Below are 19,549 nucleotides of genomic sequence, written 5' to 3'. Positions count from 1 at the left end.
TGTGCACCAGGTCCAAGGACAGAGGCAGTGATTTCACAGGAACCTGGGCCAGATCTGCCTGCTGGATTTGGAGGGTCTCCTGGAGACGTAGGGGATGGCTGTGGCTCACTCAGGGGACATAAAAGCTGGTGGCGGACATTCTGGGAGTGTTAATCTACATGAGTTTTCCTGGAGCCTTCTTGATTGGATCACTAGCACAAGACCTAGCCCCACCCAACAGCCTGTAGGGAAGCCTCAGGCCAAACAACCTGCAGGGTGGGAACACAGCCACACCCATCAGCAGACTTCCTAAGCCACAAAGGTGACTAGACATGACCCTACCCACCAGGGGTCCTTGACCAAGCTTCACCCAGCAGTGGGCAGGCACTGGCTCCTCCTGCCAGGAAACCTGCATAAGCCTCTAGTCCAGCCTCATCCACCAGGGGTAGACACTAGAAATAAGAAAACAACAATCCCAAAGCCACAAACACATAGAAAGATAGACCATATGAGGCAGCAAAGGAATATCTCCCAGGCCAACGCTCAAGATAAAATCCCAGAAGAAGAAATAAGTGATGAGGATATAGGCAATTTATCTGAGAAAGAGTTTAAAGTAATGATGGCCAAGATGTTCAGAGAACTCAAGAGGAGGATAGATGCACAGAATGAAGTTTTTAGCAAAAAGTTGGAAAATATAAAGAATACCTAGGGTTGAAGAATAAAATCACTGAAATGAACAATACACTAGAAGGAACCAAGAATAGACTAAATGAGGCAGAAGAACAGATCAGTGAGCTAGAAGACAGATTAGTGGAAATCACTACTTCAGAACAGAAAAAAGAAAAAAAAAAAAAGAAATGAGGATAGTTTAAGAGAACTCTGGGAAAACATGAAGTGCTCTAATATTCGCATCATAGGGGTCCCAGAAAGAGGAGAGAGAGAGAAAGGACCTGAGAAAATTTTTGGAGAGATAATAACCAAAAACTTCCCCAACATGGGGAAGGAAACACTCACCCGAGTCCTGGAAGTGCAGAGAGTACCACATAGAATCAACCCAAAGAGGAACACACCAAGGCACAGTCACCCAACTGACAACAATTAAGGATAAGGAGAATATTAAAACTAGCAAGAGAAAAGCAATGAATAACATACAAGGGAACTCCCATAAGGTTATCAGCTGATTTTTAAGCAGAAACTCTATAGGCCAGAAGGGAGTGGCACGATATATTTAAAGTGATGCAAGGGGGAAACTTACAACCAAGAATACTCTACCCAGCAAGGCTCTTGTTCAGACTTGATGGAGAAATCAAAAGCTTCACAGATAAACAAAAGCTAAAAGATTTCAGCACCACCAAGCCAGCTTTACAACAAATGTTAAAGGACCTTTTCTAATCATCAAACCATAAGAAAAGAGAACAAAAAGGAAAAACAGAAAAAAAAAAGAGATTTACAAAAGACTGTTTCGGCTATTTGGGGTCTTTTCGTGGTTCCTTATAAATTTTGGAATTGTTTGTTCTAATTCTGTGAGGAATGTCACGTGTATTTTGACGGGGGTTGCGTTGGATCTGTGGATTGCTTTGGAAGGTCTCCATTTTGATAGTGTTGATTCTTCCAACCCAAGGGCACAAGAAATCTTTCCTTTTCTTTGCATCATTTCAGTTTTCAGAGTATAGGTAACCTTTTTGGTTAAGTTTATTTCTAGGTATTTTGCTGTTTTTGATGTAATGGAAATGTCTCTGCCGGTTATAAAATTCTGGTTTTTGAAGTGAAAAAAAAAAAATGAATGAAGGGCTGCAAATGGCAAAATAGCCTTCTTTTTTATGAGTGAGTTGTACTCCATTGCATATACATATGCTGCATCTCCATTATCTATTCAACTATTGATGTGCACTTAGGATGCTTCCATATCTTGGCAATTTTAAATAATGTTGCTGTTAATAGCAGGGTGTATGTATCTTTTTGAGTTAATTCTTATTTTGTGGTTGGCTTTATTCCTTTGATAACTATGTAAGTTTAAAAGGCTAAAGCTCTAAACATTCTTAGAAACAATGAAAAGTACATTTATGTAAATTTAAAAATACATATGCAGTAAAAAAAAAAAAAAGATCTATTAAGCCATGAAAGACATGGAAGAAACTTAAAATACATATTACTAAATGAAAGAAGCCAGTCTGAGAAGGTTACAAACTGTATGATTCCAACCAAATGGCATTCTGGAAAAGGCACAGCTACAGAAACAATAAAAAGATCATGGTTTCCAGGGGTTTGGGGAGAGTGAGGAAGGGAGGGAGGGAGGGAGGAATGAACAGATGGAGCACAGGGGATTTTTAGGGCAATGAAATTATTCTGTACGATACTATAGCGGTGGCTGCATTTGTCAAAACCCATAGAATGTACAACATCAAGAGTCAACCCTAATGTAAACTATAGACTTTGGTTGATAATAATGTGCCCATGTTGGTTCATCGATTGTACCAAATATGCCACACTGACGAGGGATGTTGAGGGTAGGGGAGTATATATGTGTGGGTGGGAAGGTCTATGTGCGAACTCTGTATTTTCTGCTCAATTCTGCTGTGAACCTGAAACTGCTCTGAAAGAATAAAGTCTATTAAAAAAATTTCATAGTAACTACAAACGAAGTATAATTATAAAAGATTTGAATCACTAAGCTGTATACGTGAAACTAATATTGTAAATCAAATATACCTCAATAAAAATATATACGTATTGAAAAAAGTAATATGTAAAAATTAATTTTCTTCCTGATTAAAAAAGTAATATGTATGTGTTTAGAGTAGAAACTAATTTAATTTGATTAAATACAAATGTAGTCTTTCTTGATAAATCCTTATTTGGGGTCTAAAATTTAATTCTGCTATGGTAGCACAATGCCTAACAACAGGCACTAAGAAAAACTTAGTGAAGCAAAACAAACAGACAAAAAAGGTTAGTTCCCTGCCTCTAATCACACGTGAATAAATATGAGCATGTGCACAACCACACAGCCTTCTCTAAAAATCAGAGGAAAAAATATTAGTAAGTGCTATGATTCCATTATGAGTTTTTACCTGTGTGATGTTGGAATTTGGCTCTGAACCTCCAAGAAATTGACCTGTGATCTCCCTGATCCCCAAAAAGAGCTGGTTTGGGGATCTGCTGTGTACCTTCACTCATTATTCTGAAGAGAATCCCTGAAAGGAATACTGCTTCATTTACAGCACAGCTTCTCAAATTTTAGTCTGCATATAAATCACTCAAATAGATCCTTATATACCATTTCTGCTCTGTTTCTTCTCAGCACTTATCATCTTCCAATATGCTACATATATAATTTATTTATCATATTTATCATTTGGGTTCCCCACTCGAATGTAAGCTTCATGAAGACAGGGATTTTGTACGTCTGATGCCTGGCTTATAATAGGCACTCAAATATTTGTGGAATAGGTGAATAAATATTTAATTCATCAAATTAAATTGCATTTTAAAGAATATTAAGCACTTGCTAGATATCAAGCATTGTGAGAGGGGCTTTGTGGAATACTAAAGTAAAATAATACTGGGCAAAAAAAAAAAAGAAATAAACTCTGGGTTCTACCTTCAGGAGTTAACAGGCTAGTGGGGGGAACAGACATGTATAATAAATGTAATAAAGGTAGAATAATAAAAAGTATGGTAGAGATGCAGCCAGGTATAGAGGGAGTCCAAGGAATTAAGCATATCTTCTGACTTGAGGCACCATGAAGACTAAATGGAGGAGGTAGCACTTGAAGGATGGTAGAACTGTTACCTATGAGGAAGAGGAATAAATTCCAGGTAAAGGGAACAACTTGGGGTAGAGGCCTGGAGATGGAAAAATATTTTAAATATTTTATTTAGGGCGTAATACTTTCTCTATTGTAACTGAAACAGGAGGGAGGTTTGGGTGGGTGAAAACTTAGAAAATGTTAACTGGGGCCTGATAGCATGGAAACATGAAATCACAGTCTTTTGTATTATAGTCCATAGTTGTAGCCAAATACGAAAAATACACTTGCACAGGCCCCTACTGAACTATGCATGGGTATTTGCAAGGCTCTTAACCCTAACCTTAAACTTCACTGGTGGTCCTAATAGGGAGCTAGAGCTAAGAACCTTTAACAGAAAAGATGATTTTGAGAGGCAGTGTGAAAAGTGAGATGCCAAGGAGGAGTAAGAAGGTGGAGGCAAGGAATCCAGGTAGAAGACTTACAAAACCTGGCGAGGGTTTGTGGGAAAGGAGAAGAGGAATCCAGTTCAAATCAGTGAGTGGCTGGTTAAACTCTTACCTGCTAAATGTTGAGGATGACTCAGGATCCACAGGCTAGACACTAGCTTCAGCAATTCACCCTCTTGCTTTCCTGGTGCCATGCATTTCTCCTCCCTTTACTAGGACCAGGTAATGCAGCTTCTAACAGGTCTTGGGAGGTAGTATAAATAATACTTAAGGAGACACAATATAGAGTCAAAGGACTTACCCTCTGTATGACCTGGGTTAAGTCCCTAAACTAACCCTCAGTTTCCTCATTGGAAAAATAGAAAAAATGGAATAAATCTATTGAGAGGACTGAACATGAATATATTTAAAGCACTTAGTTGAGCACCTGGCTGTGACAGTCAAGATGGGTTATGTCATGCTACAATAATGAATAATCCCCAAATATCTGGTTTAAAATGAGATTTATTTCTCAGTCATGCAACATGTCCTCTGTGGGTCAGCAGAACAAAATCTGCTCACTATAGTTACTCAAAGATCCAGGCAGAGTAGCTATCATATTGAATATCGTCCTTCCCTATGTCAAAGGGAAAGAAAATTCTGGAGGAGCTAGACCTGACAATTAAATGCTTGACCCAGTAACGATACATGTCACTCTAGGTGACAATGCCGATCATATGGCCCCACTCACTGAATAGGGTGGGAAAGTGCAATCTCACCACATGGCCAGGAGATAGGAGATCCTGAAATATCTGGTAAGCCTGTATTATTGTTATTTACTTTATAACCCAAGATTTGCAATGTTAATCATCTTCCCTACTGCACCCCTGGACCCTTCTTTGGGCCCCCATTTCAGGGGGGTTGCAGTCCAACAGCCACCACCTGGCAAAAGAGTCCTCATAGTGCCCTCTACTGGTACCTAGAGCTACCTCATTAGTCCTTTGAGGAACAAACTAACTCTTGAGCCCTTCAGAATTCACCCAGCAGAGCTGTGTAAGAGTATTAACTGTCCAGTTTGCTCCACTTTGTAGGCCCCATAAAAGTGTGCAGGGTAAGCCCTTATGCTCCAAGGCCATGCTTTCAGGAGCACTCTGTGAAATCCATTCTTTCTTTTTGGCAAGATGCTAAATTTCAAGTGTTCAAAGGACCTGGGTACAAAACTCAACATTTTTTCACTGTTAAGACCCCAATCTTGTCCCTTCTTACAAAACATGTAAATACTCATCGAGATTAAACCAAAATCATTATGTAATTTGCCTATCTGCAAACACAACTTGAATGACAATCCTTAATTATAACAGGGAAGAGTTATTTCTGAAGTAACCATAATTTCATGTATCTAGTTTCCTATTACAGCTTAACTGGAGTCTGAATACCTGGCCTCAGTAGTATTTCTGTATTTATGGATTTAAAAATATTAATTTGAGAAGACGTCCAAAATTTCACCAGACTGCTTAAGAGTTAGTTGGCATGTTAAGAACAGCTGCAAAAATTTTTATGTGCCAGTGTGTGGAAACATCTTAATTTTACCACAGGGTGGTGCTATTGCTTTGAGAAGTAAGGGAGACTAAGGTAAGCTCCGCGACCAGGAATACAAATTACGTCAGAGAAGCTTGAGGAACAAAGGTATGATGTGGCAGCAGAAAGTCACAAAAACCTTAGTCTGAAGAGAATGGTCAAAGTCCTAGCAGATAAAAAACAAATCCATTAACTAAGACATTATGATCTAATATATAACATGTGATGGGGTTTTATTTCAAAGTAGTATACAATACAAAAATGCAAGGTTTTGAGGACCCATTATTCAACCAATTCCCTAAACATTTATTTTACACAATATAATAGATTCTCTTCAACACAGAGATAACACGTTGTGATATTATTCTTCTTGCTCATGTTGTCAGGGTTTTATTTTTCCTGTTAGTTCCATTCTTGATTTTTGTACGTAAAGACATCATACTTAACATGCACTGAATACCAACTAGATTCTATCATTTATTAGATGCAGATGGAAAGTTCAACGTAGAAAATACAACTCCCACATAGGAATGGAAAAGCATATGATAGAAATTGCATGAAGAACTCAAGGAAGAAATAGAAAACAGCTGGTCATGTTGGCAAAAGCAACATATACCTACGGACAAAACAATCTGCTTTAAAAGAATATGAGAGAGAAGGTGGTGGTGAGAAGTAGGTGGTGGTATGGGTGAAATGGGAGGAGCATGTGATAATTGTTAAAGCAGGGTAATAGGTAAATGGGGGTTCCTTATGCAACTTCCTTATTTTTGCATGTGTTTAAAATTTTTCATAAAAAGAAAATTAACATATACATAAAAAAATATTGCTAAAGGGCATTGTAAGTGAAATTTTTGGTGAGCAGGGTCAGGTGTTTGAGAACACACACCAAGAAACAAAATTAATGGAAGAGAAGGATGAATACTGATGCAGAAAAAGTTGTAAGGCACAGAAAGTGAATAAACTGGAAGAAAGTGTGATACTGAATTTGTATCACTTAATCTTCATTTAGATTTAACTCTTTTGGCAAGAAAAATATCTCACAACAGTTTTCTATCAAATCTAAAAATCAATTTTTCTAAGACTTTAACTCTCCTGGCCTTTTTTTTTTTTTTTTTTTTAGCAGGAGTAAGGGGATTGGAGAGAGAGTTAGCACAGAACTAAATGTTAGGAAACATAAGAGACTTCCTTTAAAGCGTTTTTAAGGAAAAGGGGCTGGGAGAAGGCTGGTGTTTCCAATTAGCCTTGTAAACTATTCATGGCATTAAACAAAGATGACTTAATTAGTTTATTTTTTAAATCTATGGTTCACTCAAAGATATTTGTTTTGAGAAATCTGTTTTATCTGACAAAAGAGGATCTTCTCAGCTTGTTACAAATCTATGTCTATGCGATTTAATGTTTTTGAAAAGGTTACATGAAAATGTGTTTGTATCTGTGAATACTTCATTTCATTATTAAACTGAAGTGTAGTTGATTTACAATATATTGGTTTCAAATATGCAACACAGTAATTCAATATTTTTATAGATTATACTCCATTTAAAATTATTACAAAATAATGGTGATATTTTGCTGTACTGTACAATATATCCTTGTTGCTTTTTTATTTTTTACCTAGTAGCTTATATCTTTTAATCTGATACCCCTATCCCTCTCCCTACTGGTAACCACTAGTTTGTTCTTTTTATCTTTTAATCATTTCTGTTTTGTTATATACATTTACTTGTTTTATTTTTTAGATTCCACTAACATTCAGCATTTGTCTTTCTCTGTCTGACTTATTTCACTAAGTATAATACCCTCTAGGTTTATCTATGTTGTGTAGATGGTAGAATTTCATTCTTTATTAGGGCTGGGTAATATTTCCTTACACACACACACACACACACACACACACACACACACACACACACCCCATAAGGAAGATGTTGATCATCTGTTGATGGACAACTAGTTTGCTTCCATATTCTGGCTATTGTAAATGATGCTGCTATGAACATTAGGGTGAATGTATCTTTTTGAATTCGTGTTTTTGTTTTCTTCACATATATACCCAGAAGTGGAATTGCTGGATCATATGGTAGTTCTATTTTTAGTTTTTTGAGAAACCTCCCTACTGTTCGCCATATTGGCTGCACCAATTTACATTCCCTCCAACAGTGTGTGAGCATTCCCTTTTTTCCACATCCTTGCCAACATTTGTTATTTGTAGACTTTTTGATAATAGCCATTTTGACAGGTGTGAGGTGATACCTCACTGTAGTTTTGATTTGCATTTCTCTGATGATTAGTGATGTTGAGCATTTTTCAAGTGCCTGTTAGCCATCTGTTAAGTCTTCTTTGGAAAAATATCTATTCAGGTCTTCTGCCCATTTTTTAAATCAGGTTGCTTGTTTTTTTGATATTGAGTTGTATGCGTTGTTAATATATTTTGGATATTAACCCCTTATCAGTCATATCATTTGCAAAATTTTCTCCCATTCAGTAGGTTGTCTTTTTGTTTTGTTGATGGTATCTTATACTGTGTAAAGGCTTTTAAAAAAGTTTAATTAGGTCCCATTTGTTTACTTTAGCTTTTGTTTCTTTTGCATTAGGAGACAGATTCAAAAAAAAATAATGCTATGACTTATGTCAAAGAGTGTTTTATGTTCTCTCCTAGGAATTTTATGGTTTCAGATCTTATATTTAGGCCTTTAATCCACTTTGAGTTTATTTTTGTATACAGTGTGAGGAAATGTTCTAATCTCATTCTTTTACACATCACTGTCCATTTTCCCAGCACCACTTATTGAAGAGACTGTCTTTTCTCCATTGTGTATTTTTACCTCCTTGTTGTAGATTTACTGGCCATAAGAGCATGGGTTTATATCTGGGCTCTCTATTCTGTTCCATTGATCTATGTGTCTGTTTTTGTGCTAGTACTATGTTGCTTTTTTTTCTTCCAGTTTTATTGAGGTATAATTAAATACAGCACTGTATACCTTTAAGGTGTACAGCATAATAATTTAACTTATATACCTCATAAAATGATTACCACAATAAGTTTAGTGAACATCTATCATCTGATATAGAAACAAAATTAAAGAGAAAAATTTTTTTCCTTGTGATAAGAAATCAGAATTTACTCTCTTAACAACTTTCATAGATAACATATAGCAGTGTTAATTATATTTATCATGTTGTACGTTATAAATCCCTAGTACTTATTTATCTTAAACAGGGACTTTGTATTTTTTGAGTGCCTTCATCCAAGTCTCCTTCCTCCTACCCCACTTCCAGTATCCACAAATCTGATCTCTTTTTCTATGAGTTGGTTTGTTTATTTTATTGAAGTATAGTTGATTTACAATGTTGTGTTAGTTTCTGGTATACAGCAAAGTGATTCAGTTATACATATGTATATTCTTTTTCATATTATTTTTCATTATAGGTTATTACAAGCTACTCAGTATAGTTCCCTATGCTATACAGGACCTTGTTGTTTATCTACTTTATATATAAACCATGTTTGTTTTCTATGTCTCTGAGTCTGTTTCTGTTTTGTAAATAAGTTCATTTGTGTCATTTTTTAGATTCCACATATAAGTGATACCATATGATATTTGTCTTTGTCTTACTTCACTTTGTATGATCATCCCTACGTTCATCCATTTTGCTGCAAATGGCATTATTTCATTCTTTTTTATGGCTGAGTAGTATTCCATTATATATATATATATATATGTGTGTGTGTGTGTGTGTGTGTGTGTGTGTGTGTGTGTGTGTGTGTGTGTGTGTATACCTATCTATCTATCTCACAATTTCTTTATCCAATCATCTGTTGATGGACACCTAGGTTGCTTCAATGTCTTGGCTATTGTAAATAGTGCTGCTATGATCACTGGGGTGCATGTGTCTTTTTGAATTAGAGTTTTCTCCTGATATATGCTGGAGTGGGATTGCTGTATCATACAGTAAGTAACTCTATTTTTAGCTTTTTAAGGAACATCCATACTGTTTTCCATAGTGGCTGCACCAAACTACATTGCCACCAACAGTGTAGGAAGGTTCTCTTTTCTCTAGCATTTATCATTTGTGGACTTTTTAATGATGGCCATTCTGACTGATGTGAGGTGATACCTCACTGTACTTTTGATTTGCATTTCTCTGATAATTAGCAATACTGAGCATCTTTTCATGTGCCTGTTGGCCATTTTTTTTGTCTTCATTAGAGAAATATCTGCTTAGGTCTTCTGCCCATTCTTAGATTGGGCTCTTTTTTGTTGTTATTGAGTTGTATGAGTTATTTGTATATTCTGGAACTAACAATCTCATGAGAAGGATAGATATTAAGTGATGTTTACTTAGAATAAATGCAAATAGGGGATCCCATGTCTTCTACTTTTTTGGGGTTTTTTTTTGTGAAGAGAGTAGTGATTGCTTGCCTACCTAATATTCATTATTCCCTATTTCCTAGGAAAATGGTGATATATTTGTGGGAGGCAATACGTCCAGCCAAAACCCATATTTCTCAGCTCACCTTATAGGTAAATATGGCCATGTAACACAGTTCTGGCTGGTGCAATATAAGTTGTTGAATGTGCTTCCTAAAAAAAGCTCCTAAGAAGGTAGGGGTAAAGGTAGTCTCAGCTGGCATGCACATTGTACTCTTTGTCTTTCCCTTTCTTCCTGCATGAAATGAAGATGTGACTCTTCCCTTTAGGAGAAAATGTACAAGTTACATGGACTTAGTAATTTAAGTCCCTATAATTTAAAATTTCTCATTGTAAATGGATAAGTTGGCATTCTGATTCCTATATCAGACTAAGTAGGCCTATTTAATTGGACTTTACCTTGAGAGATAAACCTAGTTTTGGCATTTTTTTTCAAAGTAGTTTTCTTAGACTGCAAGTTTGAGGAAAAGATTGAGAAATTTATCACTTTCTGTGAAGCTTCTTAGGTGTTACACACCACCAGTCTCTCTAGGCAATATCTTAAACAAACACATCAAGCATTTCTTTCAAACTTCAACAGATTATGTATCCTCTATATTTGTACTGATAATACCTAAATGCTCCACTGAAAAAGGAATGGAATCTGACTCAGAAGCAACCCACAATGGCATGAAAGATCTCTTCTTCACAAGGCAACTCTACATTGGGTAATGATTTATTATACAATTTATATGCAAATGTAAAGAGGGACATGTAGAGAGGGACACAGGTGGTAGAGAAACACAGAAACAGACAGTAACACAGAGGAAACTGTAAAAGCAAAAGCCATGAGGCAGTGAAATCATGAGTGAGCAGAAATTATGAGTAAACTGATAATATCAAGTTTGCGTGAGTTGTGTTATGTCCTGATAATCATCTGTTTCTCTATAAAACCTGCTGCGAATACTTAGTTTCGTATTTCTTATCTCTTCATCTTTCCAGTCTATTACCTGATATCATCTGAGTGAGCCTATGTGCCTTGCAACTTGAAAGAGAAATCAGCATAATTATTTCCCAACTCTGTGTCCTCATTTCCATACCCACTGCCCTGCTTAGATTAAACTCTCATTCTTATTCATCTAGGTGACTAGAGTAACAATTTATAGCTTTCAAGCTTTCACTCTTTCCTCTTAGAACTTTTCTAAAACACAGATCTTATCATGTCACTCCTTCTATGTTCATGAATAATGCATAAGTGAGCATTGGCACATCATAAGACTAAATCATGGTGGTGGCTCTAGAATGGTTCTACTCTGTCTCTGTGTGTATGCCCTGGAAGTTGAGAGTCAGAGGAGCCTTATCATACCTTTTAAAGAAGGAACTGTGGCCCAGAAAGGCTGGAGGTGATTTAATGCACTCTTGGCTTCATTACCAAGTATATGCTGAAGACCCCTGCTTCACACCACTTTCCCCTGACCTTAGGTGCATATAGCCAACTATGAGGACTTACAGACAGCTGACTCTCCACGTGTCTAAAGCAAAGCTCATCAGCTTTCCACTTCTTGACAGTGATTTCATATCTCTCTTTAAAGACTGGTATCACCATTTGTTCAGGTCAAAAAGCTTGGTGTGCTCCCTGACCTCTCTTACTTCCTTATTCTTCATATTCAAGGAATCACCAAGTTCTCTTAATTCTGCTTCTTTAATTTTTAAAAAAAATCTAAGCTCTTCTCTCTATCCCACTGAATTACCTTACTCTAATCCATTTCTCTCAGGTAAGTAACTTACAGGTCTTCTGCACCTACTCCAGGATCCCTGCACCCCCAAATCCATTCTTTACTCTGTATTCATCCATGTATGACTATTTAAATAAATTGTAATAAACTATGATATACCTATACAATGTATTATTGAATAGCCTTTAGAAAGAATAAAGCAGATTTGTATGTGCTAAATAGAAAGCTTTCTAGAATATTTTATTTAGTAAAAAAATGCAAAGTACTAAACAGTATCTGTGGTATCATCTTTTTAGGCAAATTTATAAAATATGTGAAATGTTTTCATATGCATGTGAAGATTAGTTTTAATATTTTTCTAAATATTTCAAAGAGAATGGCTATCTACAAGGGGAAGTACTGAGGGTCTAGAGTGGTAAAGGCAGAGGATGTGAAGACTTTATTAATTTTCTATTATGAAAATTTTCAAACATACACACATGTAGTGAGAATAGATAATTCCTTTCTTCCCCATTATCCAGTTTCAGTAATGATCAACTCACAGTCAATCTTGTTTTGTCTGAGCCCCACTCACTCTACTTTTATCCCCACTGGATTATTTTAAAGGAAATTACAGACATTATATTATTTCATTGGTAAATATTTCAGTATTTATCTCTAAGTATTCAGTATTTATCTGCTGTCTGATAGAACTGTTTGCAATGATAGAAATATTCTATATATATACTGTCCAATACATAGCTGGCATATGTGGCATCAAAATGTGGCTAATGTGACTGATAAACAAAATATTTTAATTTTTAAATTTTAATTGACTTAAATCTAAATTTCAATAGCTACATATGGCTAGTGGCTATCCTACTGGATAGCACAGCTCTTAGTAATAAAGACTATTTTTTAAAAACATAATTGCTATACATCACATCTAAAAATTAATATTATTTGCTTAACATCATCAGATTTTTAATGCTAGGGCTCCAGTTTCCCCAGATACATTATAAATGTATTTTACAGTCAATTTGTTTGATTCTAAATCCAAACACTTTATAGTTAGGTTGATATATCTTTTAAATTCTTCTAATCTAACAGTTTGGTGATAATGTACTAGTTTTCACTTTATATCAATCTACATAGTTTGAGTTTTTAAACCATGGCTATATCACTTTTAACCATTAGTATAACATTAGGGATTGTCTGGGGTGGTGGGACTATATACCAATACTTGCTGGTATAAAAGGTTTACTAGTTTTTTTTTTTTTTAAGTATAAATCTTTTTATATACTTTCTCTGCCTAAAACCCTTCAGTTCTTTCTCTCAGCTTCCAGGAAACCATTGAACCTCTTCTACAGGACTTCCAACATTCTTGGAAGGTTTTCAAGAAGTCATCTCTACACCTCTTTTTCCAGCCCTTATCTTTTCCAACCCTCCTGCTGATACTGATTTACTTTCAGTGTCCAGAACAAGCCATAATTGTCTTCTGTAGTGAGTCTCTGAATGTGCTGTTCCCTTCCCTGATGTCTTCTTCCTCCTTTTTTACCTGCAACTTCCATTCATTGTTTAGCTCTAGATTAGGAGTCACTTCCTCTAAGAGAACTTCCCTGACCTAAGATTCACTTACAGGTCTTAAGGCACCCTGTGCTTACATTTATCACAGTCTTTATCACACTGGGGTCACACTAGGGTCTTTATCACAACTGCCTATCCTCGTATAGTTCTCTGGAAACTCTTTTTGAGTAAGGTTATGTGTAACTGTGGTTGCTATTAGAAATACCTGACTCAAGTGGAGGCCAAAATGGCGGAGTAGAAGGACACTAGTAGCTCACCCTCTCCCACAAATGCACCAAGACTCACATCCACAGACCCACTCAGCCAACCAGAGCACCTGAGGAACTCCTACAGAACATTGTCCTTTTCAAAAGATAGAGATGCCAAAAATCTGGTAGGAGAAAAGGAAAAAAGAAAGAAGAAAAGGCAAAACAGAGCAGGACGGGTCCCGCCGGGAGGGAGTGGCAAAGAAGGACTGGCGCTTGTTTGCTGGATCTCCCTTCTCCAACCGAGAGGCCAGCAGGACGGAAGGGGAGCCTCCAAAGCTCAGATCTGTTCAGAGCAGCCCTTGACCAACAGAACTAAGTTAAATGGGCACAGAGGGTCCCCATGACACCCAGCCTGAGATGCAGCCTGGCAACTGGGGGCAGGGCCAGGCTGCCCGAGATGGGTGGAGGATAGGGACCACTGCACTGAGGCAGCCCCAGGGGACTGCAGGGGGCTGTGCGCCATGGCTGTGGGTGCACAGGGCAACAACCTGGGCCCTCCATAAAACAACACGGCCGATGTGCCCTGGGGGGAAGGGTGAATACCCCCATCTCTGAAAACCCATGGGAAGTTTTTGGGTGAAGAGAGGCAGGGCTCAGGCATAGCCGCCATATCCTCTGGTGCTTAGCACCCAGGAGGGGGCGGGGGTGAAACCTGCATCGGCACCTAAGTATTTAGCAGCCTCAAAGGCCAGACGGAGACTTGTCTACAGCCCGAGGCAGACAGGATCCTTCCGTCCTGGTCCCTCAGAGAACTTGCTCCGCCAAGACAAACAAGGAGCTGGATTTTGGCCCGAAGCAGGGACAGGGCTGTTCCTCGGTCTTCCCCGAGCCCGCTTGCGGAGCGCCAACCCGAGGCGGAGCGCACAGTGGCACAGAGCAGTGCAGCAACCAGCGCCGGGAGAGGGCGGGTGGCCCACCGCCTTTCGAGCAGGAATGCAGCCCCCTGACTGTGGTGCTGGGAGGGGGCGCGACCCCCCTCTCCTACCTGGCCAATCTGCAACATCTGATTGCAGCATCGGGAGGGGCAGTGACCCGCCCGCGCACAGCAAAGGAGAGCTGCACCTGACCCAGGGTTGGGAGGAGGCGCGATCTGCTTACCGAAAGGAACTGGGAGCAGCATAGACGAGGGTGCCAACAGAGGGCCTCTGAAAACAGCAAACTGAGCTTCCAAAACAGGACGAAGACAGAAAGACTTCACATTAAAAGCACACAGTCTCCAGGAGAACACCGACCCCACCCCCCCTTTTTTTTAAAATCTGTTTTTACCTGTTCTATTTTCTATTACCCTTTTAATTTTTACTTCTTAAACAATTACATATAACCCGTTTTAATCCCTTTAAAATTTTTTAAAATATTTTTATTATTATTATTTTTAAAAATTCTGCTTCAACTTGCTCTTCTATTATTCATTATACACTGTTTTCAAACCTTTTTCTCTCCCTTCTTTTAAAATTCTTTGTATCTTTTTTTCTTTTCTAAGTTTTATTCCTACATAGACATTAGATAGATAAACTCCTTAAGGACCACAATAGATAACTGATACTCCATAAACCACTGTGCCAGAGAGGTAGGAGCAAGATGAAGAAGCAGAGAAACCATTCCCAATTAAAAGAACAAGAGAAATCCCCTGAAAGAACGATCAATGAAATAGATATCGATAGCCTACTAGATCAAGATTTCAAAAAAGGAGTGATCAAAGTACTGAAGGAACTAAAAGAGATAGTGTTTAGAGATATAAAATATGTCAAAAATGAAATTTAATCTATAAAGAATAGCCAAGTAGAATTGGTAAACTCATTGGCTGAGATGAGAAATGATCTAAAGGCTATGTAAAGCAGACTAGATAATGCAGAGGAACAAATTAGTGACCTAGAAGTCAGGACAATAGAAAGCACCCAATAAGAACAGCTATAAGATAAACAAATAAAAACAAATAAAAATAGCATAAGGGACCTATGGGATAATATAAAGTGTGCCAATCTTCGCATAATAGGGGTTCCATAAGGGGAAGAAAGAGCAAAGGGGATTGAAAAGACTTTTGAAGAAATCATGACCAAAAACTTCCCAAACTTAAAGAAGGAATGAGATATCCAAGTATAGGAAGCTCAGAGGGTCCCAAAGAGGAAGAACCCAAATAGACCCACACCAAGACATATCATAATCAAGATGGCCAGAGTCAAGGATAAAGAAATGATCCTAAAGGCGGCAAGAGAAAAGCGAAGAGTGAGTTACAAGGGAATCCCCATAGGCTCTCAGCTGATTTCTCTACACAAACACTACAGACCAGAAGGGATTGGCAAGATATATTCAAAGCCCTGAATGAAAAAAAGATGCAGCCTAGGATACTTTATCCAGCAAGGCTATCCTTTAGGATAGAAGGAGAGTTAAAGAATTTCACAGACAAGAAAAAGCTACAAGAGTTTAGCATCACTAAACCCGTGCTAAAAGAAATATTGAAAGGTCTACTATAAATAGAAAAGAAGCAGGATGCTACAGAAATGAGAAACTCACATCTGGAAAGGCGATAACTCATGAATTACAAATAAAATAAACACGAAATTATAAAAGAAGACACAAATCATTGAGAGTGGGAGAGGAAGGCAGGAAAATATAGAATATTTTTTTCTTTCTTTTTAAAATTTTTTGTTCTAAGTAGGATGGGTTTGAGATCATGTTACTATCAGTTTAATAAAAACAGTTATAGTAATGGGCTAATAGACTTACAAAAAAGGGTAACCACAAGCCAAAAACTTACAAGGGAGTCACAAAAATTAAATAAAATCCATGATAATACAAAGGAAAATTACCAAACCAAAAAAGGAAGAAGAAAGGAACAAAGAGGAAATACCAAATTAACTGCAAAGATAAGTCCAAAATGGCAATAAACACACATCTATCATTAATTACTGTAAATGTTAATGGACTAAATGCTCCAGTCAAAAGACATAGAGTGGCACACTGGATAATAAAGCAAGAACCTTCAATATGCTGCATACCAGAGACCCACTTTAGGGTGAAGGACACATACAGATTGAGAGTGAAAGGATGGAAAAGGATATTCCATGCAAATGGAAAAGCCAAAAAAGCAGGTGTTGCAGTACTGATTTCAGACAAAACAGACTTTAAAGCAAAGGCCATAAAGAAAGATAAAGAAGGACATTTTATAATGATTAAAGGAGTGATACAAGATGAGGATATTACACTCGTTAATATATATGCACCCAGTATAGGAGCACCTAAGTACATACAAGAATTACTAACAGAGATAAAGGGGGATATTGATGGGAATAAAATCATAGTTGGAGATTTTAACATCGCATTAACATCACTAGACAGATCTTCCAGACAGAAAATAAATAAGGCAATAGAGAAATAAATAACACAATAGAAAAATTAGATTTGGTGGATATTTTCAGAGCATTACAATCCCCCAAAATAGGATATACATTCTTTTCAAGTGCACATGGAACATTTTCCAGGATTGATCATGAACTTGGGCACAAAGAAATCTCACAATTTTAAGAAGATAGAAATTATCTCAACCATCTTTACTGACCACAATGCCATGAAACTAGAAATCAACAACAGAGAAACAAAGGAGAACAAAAGGAAAGAATGGAGATTCAACAATATGTTATTAAAAACCAGTGGGTCAATGAAGAAATCAAAGCTGAAATTTAAAAATACCTTGAGACAAATGAAAATGAAAGCACAACCACACAAAATTTATGGGACACAGCAAAGGCCGTGCTAAGAGGGAAGTTTATGGTGATACAGGCCTTCCTCAAAAAAAGAAGAACAATCTCAAATAAACAATTTAACCCACCAGCTGATGAACTACAAAAAGAAGAACAAAAAACCCCAAAAGGCAGCAGAAGGAAGGAAATTATAAAGATTAGGGAGGAAATAAATAAAATACAGGTTAAAAAGACCATAGAAAAAATCAATAAAACCAAAAGCTGTTTTTTTGAAAAAGTAAATAAAATCGACAAACCTCTGGCCAAACTCACAAAGAAGAAAAAAGAGAGAGCACAAGTTAGCAAAATAAGAAAGGAAAATGGAGAAATTACAACAAATAAAATAGAAATACAGAATATCATACGAGAATATTATGAAAAACGATATGGAACCAAACTGGATAACCTAGAGGACGTGTACAAGTTTCTGGAAACATACTGTCCACCAAAACTGAATCAAGAAGAAACTGACCACTTGAACAAACCGATCACTAGAAAGGAAATAGAAATAGCAATAAAAAACCTCCCTACAAATAAAAGTCCAGGACCAGACGGCTTCACCGGGGAATTCTACCAAACATACAAAGAAGAACTCATACCAGTCCTTTTCAAACTCTTCCAGAAGATTGAAAAGGAAGGAATACTCCCAAACTCATTCTATGAAGCCACCATCTCCCTGATACCAAAACCAGGCAAAGACACTACCAAAAAAGAGAACTATAGGCCAATATCACTGATTAACATAGACACCAAAATCCTCACCAAAATATTAGCAAATAGAATCCAACAACACATAAAAAAGATTATACATCATGACCAAGTGAGGTTCATCCCAGGGACACAAGGGTGGTTCAACATACGCAAATCAATCATTGTAATACATCACATCAACAAGAGAAAGGACAAAAACCACATGATTATCTCAATCGATGCAGAAAAAGCATTTGATAAAATTCAACACCCATTTATGATAAAAATTCTCACCAAAATGGGTATAGAGGGAACATATCTCAACATAATAAAAGCTATATATGACAAACCTACAGCCAGCATAATATTCAACGGTGAAAAACTCAAAAGCTTCCCACTAAAATCTGGGACAAGACAAGGATGCCCACTATCACCACTCCTATTCAACATAGTCCTAGAAGTCCTAGCCACAGTAATCAGACAAGAAAGAGAAATAAAAGGGATCCAAATTGGAAAAGAAGAAGTAAAAGTGTCACTATATGCCGACGACGTTACTATATATAGAAAACCCTAAAAGGTCCACACAAAGACTACTAGAGCTGATTGAATTCAGCAAGGTAGCAGGTTACAAGATTAATGTCCAAAAATCAGTTGCATTTCTTTACACTAACGAGGAATTAACAGAAAAAGAAAGTAAAGAAACAATCCCCTTTAAAATAGCACCCAAAGTAATAAAATATCTGGGAATAAATCTAACCAAGGAGGTGAAAGAATTATACACAGAAAACTATAAACCATTGATGAAGGAAATTAAAGAAGACTTTGAAAAATGAAAAGATATCCCATGCTCTTGGATTGGAAGAGTCAATATTGTTAAAATGGTCACACTGCCCAAGGCAATCTACAGATTTAATGCAATCCCTATCCAATTACCCAGGACATATTTCACAGAACTAGAACAAATCATAATAAAATTTATATGGAACCATCAAAGACCTAGAATTGCCAAAGCATTACTGAAGAGAAAGAAAGAGCCTGAAGGAATAACTCTCCCAGACTTCAGACAATACTACAGAGCTACAGTCATCAAGACAGCATGGTATTGGTACAAAAACAGACATATAGACCAATGGAACAGAATAGAGAGCCCAGAAATGAACCCACAAACTTTTGGTCAACTAACCTTCGACAAAGGAGGCAAGAATATACAATGGAATAAAGACAGTCTCTTCAGCAAATGGTGTTGGGAAAACTGGACAGCAGCATGTAAAACAATGAAGCTAGAACACTCCCTTACACCATATACAAAAATCAACTCAAAATGTATCAAAGACTTAAACATAAGACAAGATACAATAAACCTGCTAGAAGAAAATATAGGCAAAACATTATCTGACATACATCTCAAAAATTTTCTCCTAGAAGA

General features: G+C 37.1%; 1 protein-coding gene across 7 annotated transcripts in view; it reads right to left on the bottom strand.

Moving 5' to 3' along the window:
- The window catches only part of RANBP6 (RAN binding protein 6), a 225,517-nt gene that overhangs the window by 13,904 nt on the left and 192,064 nt on the right, over positions 1–19,549 (bottom strand). Inside the window, exon 1 of one of the 7 annotated variants that reach the window (XM_006190325.2) lies at positions 4,290–4,311. The exons of the other annotated variants lie outside the window; for them this stretch is intronic. The gene's annotated coding sequence lies outside the window, so the exon portion shown is untranslated. Of the gene's footprint in view, positions 1–4,289; positions 4,312–19,549 lie in introns of those variants that run through there. 7 annotated transcript variants of the gene reach the window in all.

The sequence above is a fragment of the Camelus ferus genome, chromosome 4 (genome assembly GCF_009834535.1).
Source record: "Camelus ferus isolate YT-003-E chromosome 4, BCGSAC_Cfer_1.0, whole genome shotgun sequence".
Lineage (NCBI taxonomy): Eukaryota > Metazoa > Chordata > Mammalia > Artiodactyla > Camelidae > Camelus > Camelus ferus.
The sequence above is the reverse complement of the archived record's forward strand: the minus strand, read 5'-3'. Positions and strand labels throughout refer to the sequence as shown.